Source organism: Erinaceus europaeus, chromosome 8 (assembly GCF_950295315.1).
Source record: "Erinaceus europaeus chromosome 8, mEriEur2.1, whole genome shotgun sequence".
Lineage (NCBI taxonomy): Eukaryota > Metazoa > Chordata > Mammalia > Eulipotyphla > Erinaceidae > Erinaceus > Erinaceus europaeus.
The window spans coordinates 11,086,257-11,095,109 of NC_080169.1; the positions used below are offsets into that span (position 1 = coordinate 11,086,257).

Below are 8,853 nucleotides of genomic sequence, written 5' to 3' on the forward strand. Positions count from 1 at the left end.
GCTAAAGATACAGAGAGGTGAGATGGCAAGGGTAGAGGTCATAATGTTGACGCAAAGAAACTCTCCTACCTGTAGCTCTGAGGTGCCCACAACACCATCACGCAGAGCTGAGCATTGCTCTCGAAAAAGGAAAAGAAAAAAAGAGAAGAAACCAGAGCACTGTTCAGCTCAGACTTATGATGCAAATCTGAGGACTGAACCTGAAGCCTTGGAACCTCAGGTATGTAAGCCTTTGACATAACCATTATGCTCTCTCCTCAGACACCAAGGTTTGCTTTCAACATGAGCTGACAGATTGCTGATTCACAGCAAGAATGGAGCAGGCTGGTGCCCTGCCCAGTGAAATCTGTCTCCTGCCTCTCTCTAGCTACAGGGAAGGAAGCTTCCAAGAACAGGCCATGTGAACAGACTGCACACACCCTCCCCACATGGGCACCAAGGGGCAGCCCAGAGGGAGCAAGGCGCTCCCAGCAGGGGCACTGCTCTGTTATGTCGCCCCCTTGTGGAAACTCAGTAGAATGCACCTGACAGGAAACTAGAGCTAAGCAAAGGGCTTCCATCTTTCTCTGAATATTGTCTTCATTATCTTTTCCTGACACAGATCTAGTGAGAAAAAACCACAAACACCACAACACTGCTCAGCTCAAGCTATCCAGGTTGCCTTGGATGGAAACTGGGTTCTTGAAGTCACAGGCATGAAAGTCTTTGGAAGTACTCCAAAGAGAGCTCCTCAGCCCAAGGTCTTTTATTTATTTTTATTTACTTATTTACTTATTTATTTATTTTTTACTTTCTTTTTATATATTTTAAAAAAATTTTTTTATATTTACTTATTTATTTTCCCTTTTTGTTGCCCTTTTTTTTTTTTTGTTACTGATGTCGTTGTTAAATAGGACAGAGAGAAATGGAGAGAGGAGGGGAAGACAGAGAGAGGGGAGAGAAAGATAGACACCTGCAGACCTGCTTCACCGCCTGTGAAGCGACTCCCCTGCAGGTGGGGAGCCGGGATCCTTAAGCCGGTCCTTGCGCTTAACCCACTCCGCTACCGCCCGACTCTGGGTCTTTTTATTTTAAATATTTACATTTCATTATATTATTATCTTTAGCTACTTAGAAACAGAGAGAGAGAGAGATAATGATGCTAGCTACTAAGCTGTCTCCCAGCCCAAGGACTCCTTTTTTTAATATGTCCATTTTACTTTGTCAATGATTTTAATGAGAGAAGGGTTTAAAGAGAGAAAGCTGATAACTGCTAGGCAGTCACTTCTGCCCAAGCGCTCCTGTCTTATTTATTATTTTATGATATTTTATTTTATGGTTTTACTTAGAGACACACAGATAAACACCACAACACTGCTCATCTCAGACTGATGGAAGTGCTGGGGACTGACCCTGTGTTTGTCCAGCCACAGGCATGAAAGGTTTTGGCAGACCTCCAGATAGATAGCTCCTATGTGCAAGGTTTTCTGGTTTTAAATCCTGGGTTTTATTGTATTATTGTATTTGTATATTGAGAAAGAGACAGACAGACAGACAGAGAGAGAGAGAATGACACTAGGCAGTGAGTTGTCTCCCAGCCCAATAAATATTTTTATTTGACTCTACTTTGTTATTATATTTAGGGACTGGAGATAGGATTAAAGAGAGAAAGGTGATAACTACTAGGCTTCACTTGTGCCCAAGCTTCCCTTTTTTATTTCCTATTTTATTCTATTTGACTTTGTCAACTTGAGCAGTGAGACCCAGAGATACAGAGAGGAAGACACACAGAGTGAGCTGGGCAGGAGTGGATAGCACAAGGGAGATGCAGAGACTCTCCTACCTGAAGCTCTGAGGTGACCACAACACTGTCACAGAGGACTGAGCACTGCTCTGGAAATAAATAAATACACAGTGAGACCAGAACACTGCTCAAACTCAGGCGTTGAATGGTGGAGACCTGAGGACTGAACCTGAAGCCTTGGAACCTCAGGCTGGAAAGCCTTTCCATAACCATTATGTTATCTGTCCAGCCCTCCTGATTCCTTTTCATCATGAAACCACAAATTGTTGATTCACACCAAAAAATGAAGCAGCACTGTCGCACCTCCTGAGACACCAGGGACCTTGGTGTCAAGGAAACAGACAGCTCAGAGCCTTCCCCGGGCCCATGACTGGAAGGCAAGGCGTCCCCTGAAGGAAGGCTGCTTGTGTGACCTCTACCCTGACCCCAGGCACTGTGCGCAGTTTTGACACTTTGATGCATTTTGATTGCTGGCCCCATCACAAGCACCAGCCTTGACCTCCATTGTCCAAGACCAATTCGCAGCATGCTTGTACAGAGGCAAACATATATGCTTCCACCCTCTATATTTCCTGTCTTTCTTTTGGCCTTTGTTCCTTTCATTAAATCTTTTACTGTCTCTGCATTTATCCCCTCACTTCCTTCCTTCCTTTCTTTTTTTTTTTTACCAGAGCATTGATCAGTTCTGGCTTATGGTGGGGCACAGGTATTGAATCTGGGACTTCAGAGCCTCAGGCATGAGAGTGTCCGCGCATAAGCACCAGGGTGGACCCTTTCACTAGCTTGACTGCTGAGACTCTGTCTCAGCACTACGTGTCCAGGGAGGGATGCCAGCAACAATTCCCCACCCCTCTCCCATCTGTTCTCTTTGATTTTTTTTATAAGTAAGACTTTTTTTATATCTTACATCTTTTGAAAATATTTTATTTATTTATTAATGAGAGGGATAGGAGAGAGAGAGAGAGAACCAGACATCACTCTGGTACATGTGCTGCAGGGGATTGAACTCAAGACCTCATGCTTGAGAGACCAACATTTTATCCACTGCGCCACCCCCCGGACCGTTCTCTTTGATTTAAAAGTACACTGAGACATTGAGAGGAGAGGGTGAGATAGAGATGTAGAGAGAAAGAGAGCCCCCACATTCCTGCTTCACCTCTCCTCCCCTGCAGGAGGGGAACAGGACTCAGACCCTGGTCCTTGTGCATGCAAGGCTGGGAACTCCAGTGGGTTTGTCTCCGGGTTGTCTCCACCCAGCATCAAGCACAGTGTCTCAAATCCCTTTCTTCCTGGAAGAGGGTTTGAATAGTGTGGGAGCCAGAAAGGGACTGAGCCATGGGTCAGAGAGAGGGGGAGCAAAGGCAGGTTCAGGGACCCTTCTGCCTCAGTGGACACCGTGCCAGGCCAGAAAAACTGACGCCTCAGCCACACAAGCCCAGTGTTCCTCCTGCTTCTCTCTAGCTCCTCGGAAGCAAGCTTCCAAAAACACATCCTGTGAACAGACTGCAAACAACCTCCAACAAATGAACAACAAGCAAGAGCAAGGGGCAGTCCAACTGCAGACAGCCCACCCAGCAAGGACACAGCTGTGTTGTGTCTCCACCTTGTGGACACACAGTAGAATGCACCTAACAGGAAACTAGAGACAACCAAGGCTTCCCGTATTTCTCCTAATATAATCTGCATTTTCTCTTCCTCACACAGATCCAGCAAGAAACACAACACTGCTCATCTCAAGCAAACGGTTTGTCCAGGGATTGAAAATGGGTATTTGAAGCCAGAGGCCTCAAAGTCTTTAGCAGAAGTCCTACAAGAACTCCAAAGCCCAGGATCTTCTTTTAAATATTTATATTTTATTGTATTATTATACTGCAATATGAAGAGACAAAGAGAGAGAGGGAGATACAACGAAAACGATGGTAGCTACTGAGTTGTCTCCCAGCCCGAGGACGTCATTTTAAATTATTTTTTAGTTCCCTCTACTTGTTCATACTTTCAGTAATGAGAAGCAGGCTGAAAGATGATAACTACTAAGCAGTCTATTCTACACACGCTCTTCTTTTTTAATTACTTCTTCTTACTATTTTTTATATCTTATCTTACATTTATATTTAATTATGAGGGCTAGAGATAAAGAGAGTGAGATGGGGGAGTCGGGCGGTAGCGCAGCGGGTTAAGCGCAGGTGGCAGAAAGCGCAAGGACCAGCATAAGGAATCCCGGTTCGAGCTCCCGGCTCCCCACCTGCAGGGGAGTCACTTCCCAGGTGGTGAAGCAGGTCTTCAGGTATCTATCTGTCTCTCATCCTCTCTGTCCTCCCCTCCTCTCTTCATTTTTCTCTGTCCTATCCAACAACGACGACATCAACAACAATAAAACAAGGGCAACAAAATAATATTAAATATAAATAAATAAATATTAAAATAAATAAATATTAAAAAAAGAACAAAAAACGAGAGAGTGAGATGGAAAGGGGTAGATAGTATAATGGTGATGCAAAGAGACGCTCCTACTCTGAGGTGACCACAACACCATCACACAGCTAAGCACTGCTCTCGAAAAAGGAAAAAATAATAATAATAAAAATTGACAGTGAGGGAGGCGGAGCTACGAGCAGCAGATCGCTTTCTCTCCTTTCCTCTCCTCTCCCGGATCAACTAGGAATACCAAAGGAGACCACCCGGACCGAAACAAGACAGGACTAGAATGACCACAGAAAACCAGTAAATCACCCGTGAGTACAAACACGCGTGGCTGGTGACAGAGAGGAGAGAGGGGCCTAAGGAGAGATTAAGTGACTGCTAACAGTTCGACAGTTTGTCAGTGGAGACACCACCTCCAGTCTGCTCCACCAACAAGGGGACAGCTGAAGGGAGGAAAGGACTCCCCAGAGACTCACCAAGTACAACTCTGAGTCTCTATTGCTACTACCCTCAGAATCTGGAGCAGCAACAGGGAGGGACACCAGGGCACAGAGATCTAACCGGGAAACTCAGGAGAAGACCTATACCTCGGTGGCAAAGCTGAAGGGCTGTGAAAGTCTCTTTGCATAACCACTGGATTATCTCTGCCACACCCTGCTTTATCTCTTGGTCAGGAGTCATTGATTAAGCCAAGAAGCCTATTGATAGTTTAAAAGCCCTCAGGCTCCCATAGCCTACAGGGGAAAAAAAAAAAAGGCTTTTACACCACTGAACTCCAACTCAGGAATTGAAAAAACTGTTAACTTATATAAAATGGTTAAAACAACAAGAAAAAATATTGGAGACTCGAACCAGGACAAGAGTCCAGCTAAAAGTCCTCCAGAGGGTGAAGCACAAAACAATGAGTTCAACATCCAAACATTAGCTAAGGAAATAATAACAGGAGTGAGTAAAGAATTTGAAAAAATTGTAATCAGAAATGCAGGAACAACAAATGAGAATATGGAAGAAAATTCTAATAATCTCATGGTTATTAGAGAGCTGAAAGCTGAAATTGCTGAGCTAAGAAGGCAACTAGCTGAACAAGCTAAAACAGTATCAGAGTAGGGCAACAAAATAGATGAACTCCAGAAAGCAGTAGAGGGCAGAGAGAATAGAATCAATGAGGCTGAAGACAGAATTAGCAAGATTGAGGATGAATTAGAGACAACTAAAAAAGAAGTAAGAGATCTCAAAAAGAGATTAAGAGATGCTGAAAACAACAACAGAGTCCTATGGGATGACTTCAAAAGAAACAATATACGCATTATTGGCTTACCAGAGGAAGAAAGAGAAGGGGAGGAAGAAAGCGTTCTCCAGGCCATAATAGCTGAAAATTTCTCTAGTCTAGACAACACCAAAGACATAAAGATTCAAGAAGCCCAGAGGGTCCCAAACAGAATTAACCCAGACCTAAAGACACCAAGACATGTCATACTTAGAATGGAAAGGAATAAGGATAAAGAAAGGATCCTCAAGGCTGCAAGAGGAAAACAAAGAGTCACCTACAAAGGAAAACCCATAAGATTAGCAGCAGACTTCTCCATACAAACACTACAGGCCAGAAGAGAATGGCAAGGTATCTATCGAGTGCTCAATGAGAAAGGCTTTCAGCCAAGAATACTATATCCTGCTAGATTGTCATTGAGACTAGATGGAAGCATCAAAACCTTCTCAGACAAGCAACAGTTGAAGGAAGCAACCATCACCAAGCCTGCCTTGAAAGAAGTTCTGAAAGGTTTCCTATAAACAACTAGACCACCACAAATAGAACATATATCAAAACACTCTAAAACTCTACAAGAATGGCGTTAAAATATCTTCAATCTTTGATATCAATAAATGTGAATGGCCTGAATTCACCTATTAAAAGACACAGAGTAGGAAGATGGATCAGAAAACACAACCCAACAATATGCTGTCTACAGGAAACTCACCTAACGCAACAAGACAAACACAGACTTAAAGTGAAAGGATGGAAAACTATCATTCAAGCCAATGGCCCACAAAAAAGGGCAGGAACAGCTATTCTCATATCTGACATGATAGACTTTAAAATAGATAAGATTAAAAAAGATAGGAATGGACACTACTTAATGCTCAGAGGATCAGTCAATCAAGAGGACTTAACAATTATTAATATCTATGCACCCAATGAGAAGCCATCTAAATACATCAAACTTCTACTGAAAGAGCTACAGCAATATATTAACAGTAACACAATCATAGTAGGGGACTTCAACACCCCACTCTCTCAACTTGACAGATCATCCAGGAATAAAATCAGTAAAGACATAAGGGAGCTAAATGAAGAGATAGATAAACTAGAACTATTGGACATTTTCAGAGTCATTCATCCCAAGAAACTGGAATACACATTTTACTCAAATCCACATGGATCATTCTCAAGGATAGACCATATGTTAGGCCACAAAGACAGCATCAGCCTATTCAAGAGCACTGAAATCATCCCAAGCATCTTCTCAGACCACAGTGGAATTAAACTAACACTTAACAATCAACAAAAGATTAGTAACAGTACCAAAATGTGGAAGCTCAACAGTACACTTCTTAACAACTTCTGGGTCAAAGAGGAAATCAAGGAAGAAATCAAAATGTTTCGAGAGTTCAATGAAAATGAAGACACAAGCTATCAAAATATTTGAGACACAGCTAAAGCAGTCCTAAGAGGGAAGTTCATAGCTATACAAGCACACATTAGGAAACAAGAAAAGGCACAAAGAAACAGCCTGATTGCACATCTTAAAGACCTAGAAGAAGAACAACAAAGGAACCCTAAAGCAACCAGAAGGACAGAAATTAACTAAAGTTAGGGCAGAAATAAATAACATTGAGAATAGGAAAAAAAAAAAAATTGACAGTGAGACCAAAGCACTGCTCAGCTCAGACTTATGCAGAACTGAGGAACCTGAAGCCTTGGAAACTCATCTGTAAAAGCCTTTGACAAAGCCATTATGCTCTCTCCTCAGACACCAAGGTTTGCTTTCAACATGAGCTGACAGATTGTTGATTCACAGCAAGAATGGCGCAGGCTGGTGCCCTGCCCAGTGAAATCTGTCTCCTGCCTCTCTCTAGCTACAGGGAAGGAAGCTTCCAAGAACAGGCCATGTGAACAGACTGCACACACCCTCCCCACATGAGCACCAAGGGGCAGCCCAGAGGGAGCAAGGCGCTCCCAGCAGGGGCACTGCTCTGTTATGTCGCCGCCTTGTGGAAACTCAGTAGAATGCACCTGACAGGAAACTAGAGCTAAGCAAAGGGTTTCAGTCTTTCTCTGAATATTGTCTTCAGTATCTTTTCCTAACACAAATCCAGTGAGAAAAAACCACAAAGAAACACCACAACACTGCACAACTCAAACTATCAGGGCTGCATTGGATTAAAACTGAGTTCTTGAAGCCACAGACCTGAAGATCTTTAGAAGTACACCAAAGGTCTTTATTTTAAATATTTGCAATTCATTGTATTATTATCTTTAGCTACTGGGAAACAGAGAGACAGAGAGAGATACTATCTACTAGCTGTGCAAATCCCAAGGACTTCTTTTTTAATATGTCTATTTTACTTTATTAATAATTTCAGTAATGAGAGATAGATGTAAAATGAGAAAAATGATCATTCTTAGGCAGTCACTTCTGCCGAAGCTTTCCTTTCTTATTTACTTTTTTTTTTATTCAGTCTCCATAGAGACTGTCAAAAATTGCCAATGCTGACTATATTTCAAGTTATGGTGGGGTATTGGGAAAAGTTCTCAATTAGCAAAAATCGCGTCTCAGATAAGCCTCATTGGCTACGATACTGCCACTGCGCAAAGCTCTTATTTACTATTCTATCCGATTGTATTTCACTGTTTTCTTTAGTAATGAGTGCTAGAGATACAAAGACAAAGGTTCAAAAAGAGAGATGGGCAGGAATATAAAACATAATGGTGATGCGAAGAGACTCCCCTACCTGATGCTTACGTTCCCACAACAGCTTGACTAAGGGCTGAGCAAGGCTCTGGTAAAAAAAAAAAAAAAAAAAAACTAGTCACCACCATAAACCAGAGCTGAACAGTGCTCTGGTTAAAATAATAATAACAAATAAAAGCTACAACAAGAAAAAAAAAAAAAAAAAAAAGAACAGAGTACTGTTCTGAAAAAAAGGAGAAAAAGAAAAAAAAAAAAAACAGAAAAAGGGAGTTGGGCAGTAGCACAGCGGGTTAAGCGCACATGGGGCAAAGCGCCAGGACCTGCAGTAAGGATTCCGGTTGGAGCCCCCGGCTCCCCACCTGCAGGGGAGTCGCTTCACAGGCGGTGAAGCAGGTCTGCAGGTGTCTGTCTTTCTCTCCTCCTCTGTCTTCCCCTCCTCTCTTGATTTCTCTTTGTCCTATTCAATGATGACATCAATAACAACAGTAATATATCTACAAACAACAATAAAAAAGCAGCAAGGGCGACAAAAGGGAAAATATATATATATATACAGAGAGTGAGACCAGAGCACTGCTCAGCTCAGACTTATGATGGAGAGGTGAGTATTGAACCTGAAGCCTTAGAAACTCAGGTGTGAAAGCCTTTGACATAACCATTATGCTCTCTCCCCAGACA

The 8,853-nt window shown here is 42.5% G+C and overlaps 1 non-coding gene across 1 annotated transcript; it reads right to left on the minus strand.

Annotated features, from left to right (window-relative positions):
- Positions 1–7,942: 7,942 nt before the first annotated feature.
- On the minus strand, positions 7,943–8,080 carry LOC132539994 (U4 spliceosomal RNA). The gene has a single exon (XR_009551282.1). It is a non-coding gene; the product is annotated as a U4 spliceosomal RNA (small nuclear RNA).
- Between the last annotated feature and the right edge of the window lie 773 nt (positions 8,081–8,853).